Source organism: Hemitrygon akajei, chromosome 9 (genome assembly GCF_048418815.1).
Source record: "Hemitrygon akajei chromosome 9, sHemAka1.3, whole genome shotgun sequence".
Classification (NCBI taxonomy): domain Eukaryota; kingdom Metazoa; phylum Chordata; class Chondrichthyes; order Myliobatiformes; family Dasyatidae; genus Hemitrygon; species Hemitrygon akajei.
This window is the reverse complement of record NC_133132.1, coordinates 164,279,313-164,297,892: the sequence shown is the minus strand read 5'-3', so window position 1 is coordinate 164,297,892 and position 18,580 is coordinate 164,279,313. Positions and strand designations below refer to the sequence as shown.

At 41.1% G+C, this 18,580-nt stretch overlaps 1 protein-coding gene across 2 annotated transcripts in view; it reads left to right on the top strand.

The window, feature by feature from the left end:
* Nucleotides 1-12,526: 12,526 nt before the first annotated feature.
* The window catches only part of LOC140733714 (heparan sulfate glucosamine 3-O-sulfotransferase 5), a 388,679-nt gene continuing 382,625 nt past the window's right edge, over nucleotides 12,527-18,580 (top strand). For both annotated transcript variants that reach the window (XM_073057418.1, XM_073057420.1), the window contains exon 1: nucleotides 12,527-13,069. The gene's annotated coding sequence lies outside the window, so the exon portion shown is untranslated. The remainder of the gene's footprint in view (nucleotides 13,070-18,580) is intronic.

Here is an 18,580-nt window from a genome sequence, read left to right as displayed (position 1 = left end):
TGCAACACCATAAGACGATTCATTCTCGAAACATGCACAAGGACCCCTTGATAAGCAGTAATTGGGAGTCCACTTTAAATGATCACAGTAGGCTGAAAATCCGTGCCAGTTAAAATTAAACTCGACAAGATTAAACAAAAAGCACAAGAGCTTGCAGACTCAAGAAAAGATGACAAATACAGGAGCAAAGTTAGTAGGGCTCTTGACAGTGCTGGTTTTTTTCCTGTTCCCCAACTCAGTCCATCACTGTGAATGGCATTCCCCCCACTCTAATCCATCCCAACTTTCAGAAGACAGTATCATGTACTGTTCTGTACAGGTCTTAGCGACGTACATACAGCTAGGGTGCCCAAGTCTTTTGCACAGTACTGTATTTGTCAACGTGCAGCAGAGAGCAATTTTTAAAATCTGGCGGAAGCAAAAGATGTTAGGAATGGCAAGGATGGAGAGCCATGGTACAGGTGACAGAGATGCAGTGCCAGGGGTGGGGGTGGCATGGGTGCAGACACACTCGCCCTGAGACACCAGGCACGGTCATTTGATTCCAAACAATTGCTTTATTGATCATTACAGAAGGTCTCTCTGGTGCTTCTCGCACCCTGCCCAACCCCTTCCCCTTTTCCCAACCATGATACCCCTCTCCTCACCCTATTCCCACTCTCAATCCACAACAGGCACCCATATCAGAATGAGGTTTATCATAAAATTTGTTTTTTCTCTGGCATCAGTACAGTCCAATACATAAAATCACGACTGTATTGTGCAAAAGTCTTAGGCACCCTTGCTATATATATATATATGTGCCTAAGACTTTTGCACAGCACTGTAGGTCCACCAGAATAACTTGCCGATAGCATATTTTACTGATGGTGCATTTCTGTCTCCTTGGTCTCCCAGCCCACATATGTCTTCTAAGAATACCAAAAGAAAATGGGGGAATTCTCTTCCTTGATCTCCTGTACAAAATTGACCAGAATGAATATCATCCATGCCAATTATTTGTGCTTTTGATTATTGCTGTTCATGAGATCTTGTTGTGTTGAGTGTCTGTGATTCTTCCTGCCTTACACCGCAATATGCTTTAGAATACATGTTCTTAGAGATACAGCACAGTAACAAGTCCTTCTAGCCCAACAAGCCCATGCAAACCAATCACATCCATGTGACAACTAACCAACTAACCTGTACGTCCTTGGAATGAGGTAGGAAACTGGAGCATTCAGAAGAAACACACGCAGTCACAGGGAGAAGGTACAAACTCCTCACAGACAATGGGGGGAATTGAACCCTGGTTGGTGGTGCTGTATAAGCATTGTGCTAACTGATACACTACCTTAGAATATCCTGAAGCTGTCTTTTCCCTTTTTTCACATTCAGAAAATGTATTTTTGTTAAACTGTAATTGATATTCACCAAGTAATTCCCTTTTGCTAAAGAATATTTTATTTGCTATTGGAGAAAGAGATACATGCATATGAATGAAACTAACTACTTGATAAAACTAACTACTAAATGATGCATTTAAACTCCTATTTAATAAAGATTAGTTTGGGCCTCACAAAATCCATTGGGTAGAATTGTGACATGTGTCAATTAACATCAATACTCCTGAATGTTGCATTTCTGTAATCATCGAAAAACAAGGCACTGGCTGGAAATAAATATGATTAGCCTAATTGGAAAGACTTCCAGTCCATAAAGAACAGGATGCAATTACAAAGAAGGTATGGCAGTGGCTGTATTTCATTAAGTGTTTGAGCAGAGTTAGTATGTTTCCAAAGACTAAGAAAATTCTACAGATACACCATGGAGAGCATTCCAATTGGTTGTTGCACTGTCTGGAATGGGGAGGAGCCACTGTACAGGATCAGAAAGAGCTGCCAGAACTTCCCAACTCAGCCAGCTCCACCACGGGCAGTAGCTTCCCTGGCATTGAGACACCTTCAAAAGGTGATATCGTAAAAAGAAACCCATTACCCAAAACATGCCGTCTTATCATTGCTACCTACAAGGTGGGGGTACAGGGGCATGAAGGCACACCTTGTTTTCAAAGTTTTAAGAACAGTTTCTTCCCATCCACCATCAGACTTCCGAATGGACGATGAACTCATGTATGTTACTTCACTATTTCTTTTCTTTTTTTTGCTCTCCTATGCACTACTTATTTAATTGTATGCATATATAAATATACAGTATATTTTAATTCTATGGATGTTTATATAACATTATACATATATATATTTAGTTATATGTTTAAATATATATAAATTTATATACTTATATTTATATATACAATACGCCACAAACACAAATTTCACAACATATGCCGCTAATATTAAACCTGATTCTGCTTCAGATGTGTGGTATCTGATCTCAGGAAAGCCATACAGATCCGTGTGCCAATTTTCCAAGCAATTCCCATGACTTTTATCCTAGGCAGTTTTCACATTAATGGTATGTCTATGGTTGTTATGGTTAATCAGATGCATTGTACCACAAGGGTGAAATTGAAGCAGACATTCAGCATTTTGAACATTAATTTTCAGATGGTTAGATTTTATGGGGTGCAGAGCAAGGATTTCAAAGTCAGCTATTTTCCTGAAGTGTTGTGAAGTAGAAATGGCTTACTCTTTGAATAATAGAACTGAATGCTGTAGAGATGGAAATGTCCGGCCATCTTGTCCATGCCAACCATATGCCTATCGACACTAATCTGATTATCTTACATTCAGTCTTCATCTCTTTACGCCGTCTCTATGCAAATGCCCTTTAAACATAATTGTGTTTTTCTCTATCATTGGTAGTTTCTTCCAGATAACCACAACTATCTGTATAAAAACCTACCCCTTAGATCTCCTTTGCATTTCTCCCGTCTCACCTTAGCCCTCTAGTTCTATGGCCTCTAGTTCTGGATTCCTCTGATCTGGGGAAAGGTATGGATTAGATATACACTTGGGGTCAAACCTCCTGTATCTGATAATGTGGCCACTGAGCATATGTTCATGGTCTTCTGCAGTTGTAGACCATGGCCATCCACTTCAAGTTTCAAGGCACTGTGCATTTAGAGATTCTCTTCTGCACTCCATTGTAAAGAATGCTGTTGGAAGATGGCACCGAAGTTCTGGGTCTGAGGTCTGTGGATTAGACTAATGAACACTGAGCTGACTGGAATATGAATTCTTTTCAGTTTTGATTTTTATTCTCTGTGTTATTACTCACTCACTCTTGTTTCCATTTGTGTTTTTTGTGTGTGGGAGGGGTTTGATGTATCTCTTTGAACAGGTTCATTGGTTTTCTTTGTTTTGTGGCTGTCTCTGGAAAAGATGAATCTCAGGGTTGTTTACTGCGGACGTACGTTGACAGTGAAAGCAGTTTGAATCCTTTGAACACATGCTCCCTTGAGTTAATGTCTCCTTCCTGTCAGCTTGAGCCAGTCCGGCCATTCTCCTCTGACCTCTCTCATTAACGAGGCATTTTCAGCCACAGAACTACCACTCACTGGATGCTTTTTTAAAATTTTTCGCACCATTCTCTATAAAACTCTAGAGACCATTGTGCATGAAAATCCCAGGAGTTCAACAGTTTCTAAATATTTAAACCACCCTATCTGGCACCAACAATCACTCCACAATCAAAGTCACTTTGATCACATTTCTTCACCATTCTGAGATTTGGTGTGAACAACAATTGAATCTCTTGACCATGTCTGCATGCTTTTATGTACTGAGTTGCTGCCACATGATTATCTGATTTGATATTTTAAAATTCAAAGTAAATTTTATTATCAGAGTACATATATGTCACCACATACAACCCTGACGTTCTTTTTCCTGCGGGCATACTCAGCAAATCTATAGAATAGTAACTATAACAGGATCACTGAAAGATCAAGTAGAGCATAAAGCGTAGAAGACAACAAACTGTGCAAATGGAAATACAAATAAATAGCAATAAATAACGAGAGCATGAAATAAAAAGAGAAGGAGTCCTTAAAGTGAAATCATTGGTTGTGCAAACATCTCAATAGATGAGTGTAGTTGTCCCCTTCAGGGAAAGATTGGGGAAAATGTATATTTTATGTATCTTGCATGTGAAATTGTAAACATTTTTATCTTACTGAACTTGATGCAAAGAAAATACCTGCTTTCGTTATGAAGAAAGCATGGTCACGATTACATTGTAAGTAATCAATGGACTGTCTGATTTACATATCTCACATAATTATCGGGTATATAAGAGGTACAGAGGTAAAAATAATCAATGCTGAGTGATTGCAGTGCTTTGTGCACATTCAGACTGAATGAGCCTATGATCAATACATGGTAGATCAAAATTCAGGGTGAGCTGTCAGTACCCATCACTGACACATTGCTTAATGGTAGTCCTTCACAGGCAGCAGGTCCCTAAACTACATCTTTAAGGAGCCTAATGCCTTTATTACTTGACCACCTAGGGCACTAATGTTATCCGCCTTGTGTTGCTGCAGCATGTAACTTTTCCACTGCACTTGTGTGTTCATGTACCTGTACTTGGGTGTGCAACAGTCTCTTTTTTTATGGGCTCGTTTTTATGGGCATGATGTGTTATTTTCACTCTCTGTGCATTGGGTATTTGACCATCTGCTTGTTTACGGGTTCCTTTGGGTTTCGTTGTTTTGTGGCTGTCTGTTAGGAGACGAATCTCAAGGTTGCATCATGTATACATACTTTCATAATAAATATAATTTGAACTTTGAACTTAAACTTTTAAAAAGGATCTACTGCTTTGACTTCAACGGCACTAAACTATTTTGCTGCGCCAATGGTTTTTGGGATCACATGGTGAAGGAAGCCATTGAAATAAAACTAGAGGAAAAGAATTTTAACAAAGATGAAGGTCTCACTCTAAGTAAGAATTGGAATTTGATTGTAATGAAACTGGGATAGCAGAAACCTGATTGGATGAGGACTAACCAATCAGGAGGGAGATACAATGGCGGGGGGGTGTTATAAATACCACCAGACTAGACATGCCCAGGTATCTCCTTGATGACATTTGCAGAGTTTGTCATCAAAACATCAGTTAAAATCAAACTCTATACCCAGCTGGAAGCCTGAGAAGAGTTTATTCATTGAACTTTGACAATAAACTCGATTTTAAATTTGACCTAAGGAAAAAAAAGTCATATGTTTAGTATGGACGTTATTATTGCCAGGTTGGGCATTAGCATCCCCTTGGTGATTGATTTAGTTTTCATTACTTCATCCTGAAAGCATAAAAAATGCAAATAAAATCATATCCTAAGAATTCATGTAAAAATGAAAATTTAGATGAAAACAGAATATGAATCTAGTAATTGAAGCCTTTGAGGTACAGAGACAGGCGCTGAGCTTGGGGGCAGTTCACTAATGATAAAGTCGAATGGTAGGAGAGAATTGAGCAGACAATTGGGATGCACACTATCCTGACCAGTTCTATCATGGCCTGGTATGGAAACACCAATGACCAAGGACAAAAAGACATACAAAAAGTACTGGATACAGATCAGTCCATCACAGGTAAAGCTCTCCCCAGCACTGAGCACATCTACAAGGAGTGCTACCACAAGAAAGCAGCCTCTATCATTAAGGATCCCCACCATCCAGGCCATGTTCTCTTTTCACTGCTTTGATTGTGAAGGAGGTAGAGGAGCCTTAATTCCCACTCCACCAGGTTCAGGAACAGCTGGTGTGCCTCAACAACCAAGGCTCCTGAACCAGCATGGATAACTTCACTTACCTCAACTCTAAACTAATTCCACCACAAATAGACTCACTTTCAAGGACTCCACAACTCACCTTCTCAGTTTTATTTATTATTATTATTATTATTATTTTGTAGTTGCACAGTTTGTCTTCTTTTGTACATTGGTCATTTGTCATTCTTTCATTGTGTGTAGTTTTTAATTGATTCCATTGTATTCCCTTGTTCTACAGTGAATACCCACAATAAAATGAATCTCAGGGTAGTATATGGTGACTTACACTGTACGGTGCAGAAGTCTTAGGCACATATATCTAGCTAGGTGCCTAAATTGGTTGCACAGTACCGTAGTAATTTTATGTATCGCATTTTACTGCTGCAGTAAAACAAAGGCGATGTGAGTACAGAACCAGCCACTGCACAGGGAAAATGGTTGTCAGCGTGCTGCGCCATATCAATCTATTGGGAACCTGGCTCCCTACAGAAGGTTAAGGCTCAGTCCACACAGAACCACACTCTGGTGCCAATGGCACATGAGACCATATGAGAGAAGCAGAATTAGGACATTCAAGCCATCAAATCTGCTCTGCCATTCAATCATGACTGATCTATTTTCTCTCTCAACAACATTTTCTTCTCTTCTCACCATAACCTTTGATGACCTTACTAATGACAAACCTGTCCACTTCCACCAATGACTTGGACTCCACAGCCCCCTGTGGCAACGAAAAGCATCAATTCACACTCCCTGGCCAAAGAAATTCCTCCTCATCTCTATCCTAAAAGAATGGTCTTCTATTCTGAGGTTGTACCCTGATCCTAGACACTCTGTCTAATGGAAGCATCCTCTCCACATCCACTCTATCTTTTCCTCCATTCATTCATTATGAACCATTTCATATGACGTGGGTGATCATGGTCTTTGACCATGATTGTTCTTGGCAAATTTTTCTACAGAAGTGGTTTGCCTTTGCCTTCTTCTGGGCAGTGTCTTTACCAGATGGATATCCTTACTCTTCAGGGATTGTCTGCCTGGCGTCAGTAGTCGCATGACCAGGACTTGTGATACGCAGCAGCTGCTCATATGAACCAGCCATCACCTGCTTCCATGGCTTCATGTAACCCTAATTGGGTGGCTTAGCAGGTGCTACACCTTGCCTAAGTGTGACCTGCAGGCTAGTAGAGGGAAGGAGTGCCTGGCACCTCCTTTGGTAGAGATGTATCTCCATCCTGACATCCATCTCTATATATGTCTGTCAATATTCAGTAGATTTCAATAAGATCCTCTCTTACTCTTCTAACCTTCAGCAAGTACAGGTGCACAGCCGTCAAATGCTCCTCATACGTTATCACTTTCATTTCCTGGACTATTGGTGGTAAACCTCCTCTGGACCCTCTCTAATGTCAGGGCATCCTTTCTTAGATATGGGACCCAAGTCTGGAGATATCAATTGGGTCATGCATGTGGAAGATCCAGTTCTTTGTTTGTTTTTCTTGACTGCTGAGACAATCTCTTTGCTCCAAAGGTTTCGCAATAGGTAAGGGATAAGGGACAAACATGAGAAAATCTGCAGATGCTAGAAATCTGAGCAACACACACAAAATGCTGGAGGAACTCAGCAGACCAGTCAGCATCTCTGGAAAAAAGTACAGTTGATGGTTTGGGGCCAAAACCCTTCGGCAGGACTGGACAAGAGATATGAGATTAAGAGGGGAGCTGAAGGGATCTCTTCCATGCAGAGAGGGAAGTACCTGGAAAACACTGCCTGGAAGAGTATTGGAAGCAGAGTCACTAACAAAGTTTAATAAATGTCTACATGAACACTTAGAGTCATAGAGACATAGGGAAGTACAGCACAGAAACAGCTCAGCTCATCTAGACTGTGCCGAGCCATGCAAATTGCCTACTCCCATCAATCTGCACCTGGACCATAGCCCTCCATATCCCAACCATCGAAGTATCTATCCAAACTTCTCTTAAATATTGAAATCGATTGAACTCGCATGCACCACTTACACTGGCAGCTCACTCCACACTCTCTCGACCCTCTGAGTGAACAAGTTTCCCCTCAAGTTCCCCTTAAGCTTTTCACCCTTCACCCTTAACCCATGACCTGTAGTTGTACTCCTACCCAACCTCAGTGGAAAAAGCTTGTTTGCATTTATCCTATCTATACGCCTCATAATTTTGAATACCTCTTATAAATAGTGCTGAGGCTATGAAGACTGTCCTGGCTGCTGAGTTCCATGCCTGCCATTACGATGAGCTGATAAGCGAGGCCTGGGGCCTACTCCGGGGTTCAGATCTGAGGATTCAACTTTGGTTCAGAATACTGCTGTTGTTCACTTCAGTTGCTTGCATGATTTTTTTTTCTTTCTCTCGTGCATTGAGTGTTGGTCTTTTATTTTTTATTTGTATTTATTTTTTTCTTTAATTGAGTTCTTTCAGGGATCTTGCTTCATGGCTACCTGCGAGCAAGCAAATTGCAAGGTTGTATAATTCATACATTCATTGATTATAAATGAATTTTGAATCTTGAATCCTTGAATCTCCTCTCAATCTTCTACATTCTAGGGAATAAAGTCCTAATCTATTCACTCTTTCCTTATAATTCTGGTCCTCCAGACCCAGCAACATCCTTGTAAATTTTCTCTGTACTCTTTCAAACTTATTGACATCTTTCCTGTAGGTAGGTGACCAAAACTGCATGCAATACTCCAAATTAGTTCTCAGCAATGTTTTCTACAACTTCAACCTAACATCCCATCTTGAATTTGATTTACAATTGAATCCAAGGTGGGAAAGCAGATTCCTCATTGGATGAGGATTAAACCAATCAAGAGGGATGGACTAGGGGGGTATATATACCACGGACTAAGCATTCTCAGACATTATCTCTGAAGAAGATGTCAAAGTTTGTCATTGAAACATTGATTATAATTGATACCTGTACCCAGCTGGAAGGCTGTGAAGAGTTTATTTGTCACATACACCGGGAAAACACTAGATCCTTTTTCAAGTTAGAACTTTCTTCTCTGGAGCATAAGAGAATGTGGGGAGATTTCATAGAAGTATTCACAATTACGAGGGGTATCAATAGGGTGAATGCAACCTGACTTTTTCCACTGAGGTTAAGTGAAACTAGGACTAGTTGTCATTGGAAGGCGACATATTTCAGTGTAACCTGAGGGTGAACTTCTTAATGCAGAGGGTGGTGCAATGTGGAGTGAGCTGCCAGCAGAAGTAGTGGGGGGAGGCTCAAATGCAGCATTTAAGGGAAGTTTAGATAAGTACATGGACACAAGGTGCACGGAGGGCTATGGTCCAGGTGCGGACAAGGCAGAATAACTGCTCAGCACAGACTAGTGGGCTGATGATCCTGTTTCTGTGCTGCAGTGTAGCGTTTTGTAGTTCTGTGACTATTACTGACGTGACTCTCAGGAAGTGGCATTAAAGATCTGAGTTGAATGAAATTCTTGGAATCAAACCTGTGTTTGGAAAAAAAAACCTGATGAAAACTGACAACGTGGCAGATGCCAATCCCATCGAAGAATATGCAGGATTAGACAAGTTAACGTATCCCCCCTCCTTCACTGTAAAATTTGTGAGGAATCAAAAGGCTTGTCAGGAAATTTCAAGTGAATCAAATTAAATTGCACATTTCATCAAAAGCCCTTGTTAGTCAAAGGAAGGATATTGGAACATCGGTTCCTAGTGTGGAATGCCCCACCTAGTGGTTTGTTAAAGAAAACGGGAAAATCGTCAGGCATGTGATTGATAGATTGAAGTGAACCACTATTGGAACTGCGGAACATGACCGCAGCTGTATAACTGATCACTTCCCTCCTTTGACCAATGCACTCATCAAGCACTTTCAGTAGGATCTTAATCTCATCCCATTTGTCATTCAGAACAGCAAACTCATTATCTAGGGACACATTTACAAAGCAAATGTAAATGTGTAAAGTCATGTAATATCATTACTGTATTGTTATCATTAAAATGATTGCATATTCATAGGGAACACAAAGTTATCTTGAATTCAGTATTGTGTTTGTTGTATCATTGTCTAAGAAACTGGTCTACATCCATTGCTTATTATGCAAGTGCAGTAATGATGTGTTGGAGGAAATTGTTTATCATGCTAGGAGTTCACCAACCAGTCTCCTTTAGAAACAAAGAAAACTGCAATAAAAATAAAACTCGCCTTTCTGCTTTTGGTGCTGCAGATTTTTGTCACAGATGAGAAATTTTATTTAATTTTATTTGGAGATACAATGCAGAACAGGCCCTGCAGGCCCAGCAAGCCACACACCCAGAAATACACCTATTTAATCACAGGACAATTTACAATGACCAATTAACCTACTAGCCGGTACATTTTTGGAAAATGAGAGGAAAGCGGAGCACGGGGACGAAACGCACCTGCTCATGGGAAGGACGTGCAAACTTCTAACAGATGGCGTCAGAACTGAACCCTGAACTCTGACTCCACAAGGGCTAATAGTGACATGCTAACCGCTATGTTACCATGGCACTCAAAATAAACCATAGCTAAAATAACTGACTGTATTAAGTATGAAGTTTGTTGTCGAATCAAAATAAATTAATTTCTGTTACTTTTCACTGGTGCTATTTTTATGATATCCTTTGACAACCAAGCCCAGCTCCTGGCTTTTGTGTGTGGCATAGCTGCTAAGCCTGGTGGAACCATTTCTGCTGATCTGAGAAGGGGCAAAGGCAGGTTACTGGTGCCTTAAAACCAGTCACTTTGGGCAGATGGGGCTTGTCAGCCGTGGTTGGTAGCTCATCTAGGAGAAGGAAAACTCTGATTTTAAACTTCCGCTGCCTTATGAGGAAGGCTTCGGGAGTAAACCCCGAGGGAGAAATCTGGAGCTGGTGGCCCTAAGGAATCCTATGTTGAGTTCACTGCTGATGCATCACTCCTGCAATGCGTCTGATGCCAAACTGTATCGGTCTCTGCTGTTACTTCAGCTGCACGGAGATGGGGAGCCTGTTACATGGGCAACAGCTTGCTCTCCATTTGGTATTGCCTAGGCTTACATATCCAGGCAGCTAGGAGGCAAAATGTCCATGATCGACCCCGGCTGTTGGAGGCCTCAGAATTTTTAGGAGAACATATTGTGAGGCTAAGTTGGCTTTTGGAATAGAACCTCTTTTATTTAAATGTTTATAAAAGCTTTAGGAGGAGTATTCATTTTTCTTCATAAAGTCTACCAGTCACAGGAAACATAACTGCCTCCTGGGCTCACTGTTCAATATACTGCTCAAAAATCTCAGTACATGCTTTCTAAACATGGAGCACACTCACATGTGATTATTCTCTAAGGCCTCCCATCGGTCCTGGATGTTTAGGTATGTAAGCTAGGACAGTACCATATGGAGAGCAAGCTATTGCCCATGTAGCAAGCTCCCCCTCTCCATGCATCTGATGAACCCAAAAGAGTGGCAGAGACTGAGATAGTTTGGAATCAGCTGCATCACAGAAGTTGCCAGTCAGTGATGAACTCAACATAGGAATACCTTAGGGACTGCAGCTCTGGATTTATCCCCCAGTGATTATTTTTTCCCCTGAAGCATTCCTCATGAATGGGTACAGCCACAAAACAGAGGAGGTTTGAGATCAGAGTTTTCCTTCTCCTGGATGAGTTGCCAACCATGCCTAATGAGTCCCGAAGCAACTGGGTTTTAAGGCACTGGTAACCTTTCTCCTTCAGTAGAAATGGTTCCGCTGGGCTTAGTAGCTAAGCCACATGTAAAGACCTGAAGTTGGACTTGATTGTCAGAGGCTACTTGAGGTGCAAGCCATTGGCAGCATTTAATAGGCAGGAGGAGCTTGTCCCCACTACCACCCCTGCTATAACAGCCTTAAGGAACCAAATGCAATTAACACTGAATAAAATGGAAATATTTGTGATAATCTAAAATTTAGTATCATGGATTATATAATGGCAAATGATAATTGATCATAAAATTTATTTTCCTTTTAAATATCCAGTGTACGGAATAATTAGTTATTTTATTATGAGTGTTACCTGCTACGAATACAAAGCAATCCAAAATTGAGGTGGCACGATTAGCACAATGCTTTACAGTACCAGCGACAAGGGTTTAAATCCCACCACTGCTTGTAAGGAGTTCGTAGGTTCTCCCTGTGACCAGCTGGGTTTCCTCCAGTTCGTCCAGTTTTCTCCCACCATCCAGAGATGTACTGGTTGGTCATTGTAAATTGTCCCGTGATTAGGCTAGGGTTAAACTGGGGATTGCTGGTGATGTGGGTCGAAGGGCCGGAAGGACCTCCTCGGCAATGTAACTCGATAAATAAAATCTTTAAATAAATAAAGTTAGCAGCCATTATCTTTCTTTGGTCTGTACTTCCACAATGAAACTGTACGGTTAGCCACATGTTGAAGTGTAAGATCTGCCAAGGGGGTGAATTGTTCCCTTTAAATCCAACTTTGTGAGCCAGAAGTATCACTTTATTAGTTTGACTCTCTCGTAGCAGAACTTAAACTACCGAGCATCCCCTCCCCTCGGGCTCAGATAAAACATTGTAATCCCCACATAAATAATTGATGCTGACAAATTTAGGCACCTAATAGGTCATTTTGTTCAGGGTGAAAGCTGAGTGCTGAATGATTTATCCAGGCTCCGCCCCTTTCTCTCCTTTAAATCTAGTGGGCTTTTATTTTAATTGTATAGTTGTTGATGATATGTTTTCGTTCTACCAGTGACGCAGAAGAAAATAACAAACTCAGCTTTGTTCAGCTATGTGCAGAAGCAGCTAGGAGCCTGTCCCAGAAGAACTGTCCAGTCCAAGCAGCAAGCTGTGTACGCTATCTGCCATAAGTCTACTTCTAATGGCTCCAGACAATACGTACCTCCAAAGACCTCCTATTCCCCACTCAGCATGAGTGGTTGGAGATGCGGAAGTGTAATAAGCCAGTAGTTGCACAGCATCAGACAGAGAGAGGGAGGCAGCTGCTGAGTGCAGCCTGAGCATCTATTTGCCTGGGACAGCACCAGCACAGATCTGTGTAGCTGCAGCAAGCGCTGAGGTTGGTTTGTTAACAGAATACGAAAGTAAGGCAGCAGCAGCAGCAACACCAGGAGCAGCAGCCGAGGCAGTTTACTTCCGAATGAGAATGGACACTTCTGAGGGGCGGGAGGCTGCTCAGAATGTGCTTCGATGTGTACGTCAGGCACCTGGTGTCAGCCTCTGTGGGATTTGGGAAAATTCAGTCTAAACTCAGGTTCCCTGAGATTTTGCTCTGAATCAGTCAAAGACGTGTACATCAGCCATCTCCTGTGGAGGATGCCTAATAGGTAAGCACAGATACAAAAATCTATTTTTTGTGGGGAGGGGGGGAGGGAGTTTATTTTCAAAAGACTTTGATAGCTGTTAAACGGTCTGGATTAGCAATGGCAGAAAGTTCAGGAAATCTGATGGTGTTCAAGCACTTTGACAGCAGGTACAAGATGTATGCCTGTGCCTGTGAGTGAGTGTGTGTGTGTGTGTTTGTACGCAGGGTGGTGGTGGGAGGGAATGTTGTGTGTGTGTGGGGGGCTCGTGTGTGCTCAGAGAGGTTTGATTATGCCACAATGCTAATGCATTGCGATGCCTGTATGAAAGAGAAGCCAGCATGACCTTTGCAGTGTTGGTACACGAGAGCTTAACCCGTGGTTTGCCAGCAGAAGGATAGCAAATTTTTGTGTGCCTTGCGGAGCTCCAATCCATAGGAAGCCGTATTATTTCTGTATAACATATTGACACATGCATTTGATTTCTTTATTGCGTGAGCCTGCTTGAAATGTTTGCTTGCTATCCAGCCTCAACAAAAGGGGAAATTATATTTTTAGTGTGTTTTCCAGCTGCTCGCTCAGTGATGTTCTAATTTGCTCTGTATCATAATAGATTCAATAATTGTAAATGGGGAAAGTGGGCATGCACTTGCATTGTTCCATCTATCTTAATGACACTGTAGCACAGAATGCAACATAGCTGAAAAGATCGTATGCTCCTGGTGAGCCAGGCTGCAGTGACCTTCAGGAAACAAACTGAGATGCTTTACTGACTAAGGAAACAATTGAAGTGAAATCAGCCAGGCAGAGTGAAGTCCTAAATAGACTTCCTAAATTAAAAGATGCTTGCAACAGCTCGGAAAATGACTCTAAATATGTCAGATCACAGATTGGCTTAATGGGGTGATGCCGCTAGGGAAGTGGTTTAAATGGAATAAGATTTTAAAAGCCACCTCGGGAGATCGCTGGTTTTATGGAGGGGAAGAACCATCGTATAACACTGGGTTTGAGAGACGGCAATACTTCATACTCCTCACTGGCACCGGCATGGGTGGTGCTTTTGCAGTATCTCGGTGAGCTAGAGGATATCTGAGCTCTGCTTAAAAACTGGCACATTCCTTGCTTAATCTAAGTTCGCTCCCAGATGCTCCTCCCATGGGCTAGTATTGGATCATCATTCTGAGGTGAACTATGTTTAACCAGCTAACGAGAATGAAGGTGAAACAATTTTACGTCATTGAAAAAAAAATTATCCCTTTTTCTTTTATTCTGATGGGTTAGTGCTGGAGAATTCAAAATGGGGACAGTATGATGAGGCTGACTGGATGCTATATAACAGGACTTGCAATCCTCTCCGCACTATTTTTGAATCAACTTCTCCCACAATCTTTTTCTCCGCACCTGAAAGTGTTGTTTACTTTACAGAAACTCTGCTATATTGACAAAAACTGGCTGTGATTCATAAGTGGTAGTCTGTATTGGGCTTGGCAGGATATTCAACCAGATGAGGCATCACAGCTGAGCATAATCTTGTCCTCGGTTTGCTTCCTCTCTATCCCAAGAATACTAACCATCATCCACCTGAGGCTTTCTAAGAGCAACATTTAAATCTTGCACTTTCCTTCACTGAGTTGATCTGTAGGCATGCTTGTGCTTCTCAAGGTGAGGAATATTTCTGCTATGATCATTATCATGAATATGCACCTTGAGGCAGGGATATAAATCAAATATTGTGGGTTCCCTCCATTCTACAACAACAAATTTTGCTACTAATCCCACCCAACGCAGTCACTGTTGGCTTTCTCTCACTTCCTTGAACCTTCTGTGAGCTGCTTCCCTGAATCAGTTAGCTTTATCTGCACAAAACGCCATTGAAAGTGGCCTGAACAAGCTCACATTTGATCCCTCTGGACTTACGGACTAATTAAAGGAAAGCCAGCCTTGAACCCGTTGCCTTGTTCAGTTTCATTTCCAAAACATTTCAGTTCCACTGTCATCTGTCCTTTACAACTTCTGCCTTAAGATTTGTTCAACATCTAACAAATTTTTATAATGACAAGACGGGAAAAGCTTAGTAGTCACATAATTTAGCTGCAGTTACAGTCTCCATTTTGTAAAGTTCCAATTAGGGAGCCCCACCAAAATGACCCCTGACACTGCCATCTAGTGATGGCAATTATCTGCTGTAGACACTGAGCCATGTATTTTCTATTGCTTTCTTTAAATAATGTATTTTCCACCCAGGACTTGTTACATTATAAGACATAGAAGCAGAATTAGTCCATTCAGCCCATCGAGTCTGCTCCACCATGCAATCACGGCTGAGTTATTTTCCCTCTGAACCCCTCATTCTCGGGCCTTCTCTCTGTAACTTTTCACACCTTGACACTTGCACTGACAAACAACAGTGAAATGCACAAAATCTATTGCACTTTTGGTAATATGTAAAGTCACAGCAACAGGCCCTTCGGCCCATCTAAGCTGTGCTGAACTATCATTCTCCCTAGTCAGATCGATCTGCTCCTGGACCATAGTATTCCATACCCTTCCCTTCCAAGAACCTGTCCAAAATTTCTCTTAAATGTTGAAATTGAGTCCGCATACACCTCTTCTGCCAGCAGCTCTTCGAAGACGATGTTAGCATTGATTGTTAGATAAAAGCTCTTATAAAGGCAGTAATAGGAATCCACTCTCAGTTTCATCGTTAGCTCTCCTCACAGAAACTATCGCTTCTTATCCTTTTGGGAGGGAGGGAGGGAGAGGGAGAGGGGGGAAGAGAGAGAGAGACAGACAGAGAGGGAGGGGGGAAGAAGAGAGAGAGAGGGGGGAAGACAGAGAGAGGGGGAAGAGAGAGAGAGGGGGGGAAGAGAGAGAGAGGGGGAAGAGAGAGAGAGAGGGGGAGAGAGAGAGGGAGAGGGAAGGAGAGGGAGGGAGAGGGAGAGGGCGAAGGAGAGAGAGGGAGAGAGAGAGGGAGTTAGTTACAAAATTCCTAAACATCGAAAGATGTTTAGATCTTTAAACAATGAATTTGATTGGGATTTCAATGGGAACACTTTCAGTGGAGAGGATGGAGATGTGGACACTTGCTTGAGACGATGATAATGGAGTATGTGGGAATGAGAAAGGGTGGTACAACACTTGGGCACCAGTGATCAACAATGGTATTGGAAAAGATCATAATATGCGATCCATTACATGAGATAGTTCTCCAGGGAAACAGTGATAATCAGTTAGCAGTGATACCAAACATACCTTACCAAGTAAAATGGGTCCCTTGTTGCAATAAAAAATGCTGTGCCCAATACATCTTCACTCCACTTTTGTTCTAAACTTATGGATTGGAAATGTTGTTTAATGTTATGTTTTGTAACTTCAAAACATTAAACTAATTCAGACACGGGAGTCTGCAACTTGAGTTCACTTGAAGTGAGGTGTGCACGTAGCATGCACTAGCGGGATGACGTATGCAGTTCATGTTTTTATACATAAACCTCGTAATTAATTATTTAAATGAACAGGAATGCTTAATCAATCCATATACATACAACACACACAAGCATGAGAAAATCTGCAGATGCTGGAAAACTAAAGCAACGCACACAAAATGCTGGAGGAACTCAGCAGTTCAGGCAGCATCTATGGAAAATAATGAGCAGTCGACCTTTGGGGCTCAGACCATCAGGACTGAATATATACAGGATTACTCAAATATAACTGAAATGTTAAATGCACAACATTCAAGGTACAGTGAAAGTCAATCACATGGTAGATAGTGTTTTTAACTTCCTGTGTAGCGGATTGTCAACATGAATTTTGCCATTCTGCAAAGTCTTTCCGATAAGCGAGGGAGCAGAGAAAAAAATCAGAGAGATAGAGAGCAATTCAGGTGCCTTTTACGCACCTCCTAGTGGGCAGATGTAGAGTGGACTGGGATTGTTCCTTGTCAGTTCCTTTCAGTGCGAATCACACTCGACGACTTTGATGAAGGGGAAGACGAGGAAACAACTTTTTAAAAATTCAACCTGTCAGCTCTAATCTTTTTCCACAAGCAGTTTAACATCAACATTGAAATATAATAATTCCCGCAAATGCTGGCTTACTTCTCCATGTGATCACGCTTTTTTTTTAAAGCAGGTTATCGGTTTTTAGTTATTAAACCGGGAATATGGGCTCTCATTTACTGAGGGGAATGGCTATAAGTGGAGTCATGTGTTTCACAATGAGGAGTAGAGGACCCCCTCCCCCACTACACAATCAAATTTATAGGGTGCTTCTAGGTTTTGTTTCAAGTCACAGGAGATTGAAAATCTATTATTCTTCAGCTAACACGAATATATTATAATGGTTTTGAAAGAAAGGTACTTCATATTATTGTGTTTTATGGCTTTGCATTTCTGTAGTTGAACATTTGTATTGAAGCACTGTACAATGGAATCCATTTTTCACACAATGAGAGAAAGTTTATTAATAGAACAGGCGATGTACATCACAGTTTTATCAAGAATGTAAATGCCTTTACTGGAAGCACATGTAGATTTAAGCAGCCATCTGAAAGTAATTCATTTTAATTTTAAAAAATGATAAATGCAGTCTTTGTATTCCTTCTGCATATCAAAATCTGTGTGTTTCCAGAAAAAGCAGAGATACTCGGTCAGCAATTTCACAAGCATTGCGGTGATTATAACAGGCTGCTAATCCCGATATAACCTGATGGTTTTAAAGAGCAAAATCAAAGTGGTTAAAAGACAATTTGCTAATAATGTAAAAGCAATTAGTGTTTTTAAACTCATTTCAAATTACTTTAAATGGTTAAATCAATTACAGATAATTTTACCGGCCATAACTTAAGTTCATAGTCTTATTTAATATAATTAGTTCCAAATTCCCTGGGACATTTAATGCCAAAATGACAGTGAAACACTTAAAACAATCATTACTGGAAAATTGCCATGGCTTTAATTTCATTTTGCACTTTGCTGAGATCATTGGGGCTTTATAGAAAATATATTGACTGCTTCAATGGAACCAATATTTGGTTGTTGGTCTGGAAATTGCAAGGTATGGGCTTAGGTGGAATTTGTATATATTATAGGATTTGTCCTTGGTCATGGTGCTGACAGTCATTTCTCTTTATTCAGTTTATCTGAAATCCAGTTCTTTTGAAGTCATTCTTAATTGTGCATTTAGTGCAAGCAATGAATACAAATTTCTACCACTAGGAGTCAGAAGTAGGCATCTATTATGTTCACTCATGCTCCAAAAAAGACTTAACAGTTGTGTTCAAGGAAATGTGCTCTGAGTGTGGCCTAAAGAATGACAGCAAGCTGTCACCAAAAAGGTAAGGAGAGAAAATATATCCACCAGAAGATGGAGGGTTGTTCCTTTTGGCTCTCCTTTAAAATTATTAGGCTGTTCTTGGCCATTTATATTCAAGACTACTCACATTTTCCAACTTGCATCGTATTCTTAGCCACCCACACACTGCATCAGTAAAGGCAGCACCTGGAGACACAAGAGAGAGCAGATGCTGGATCA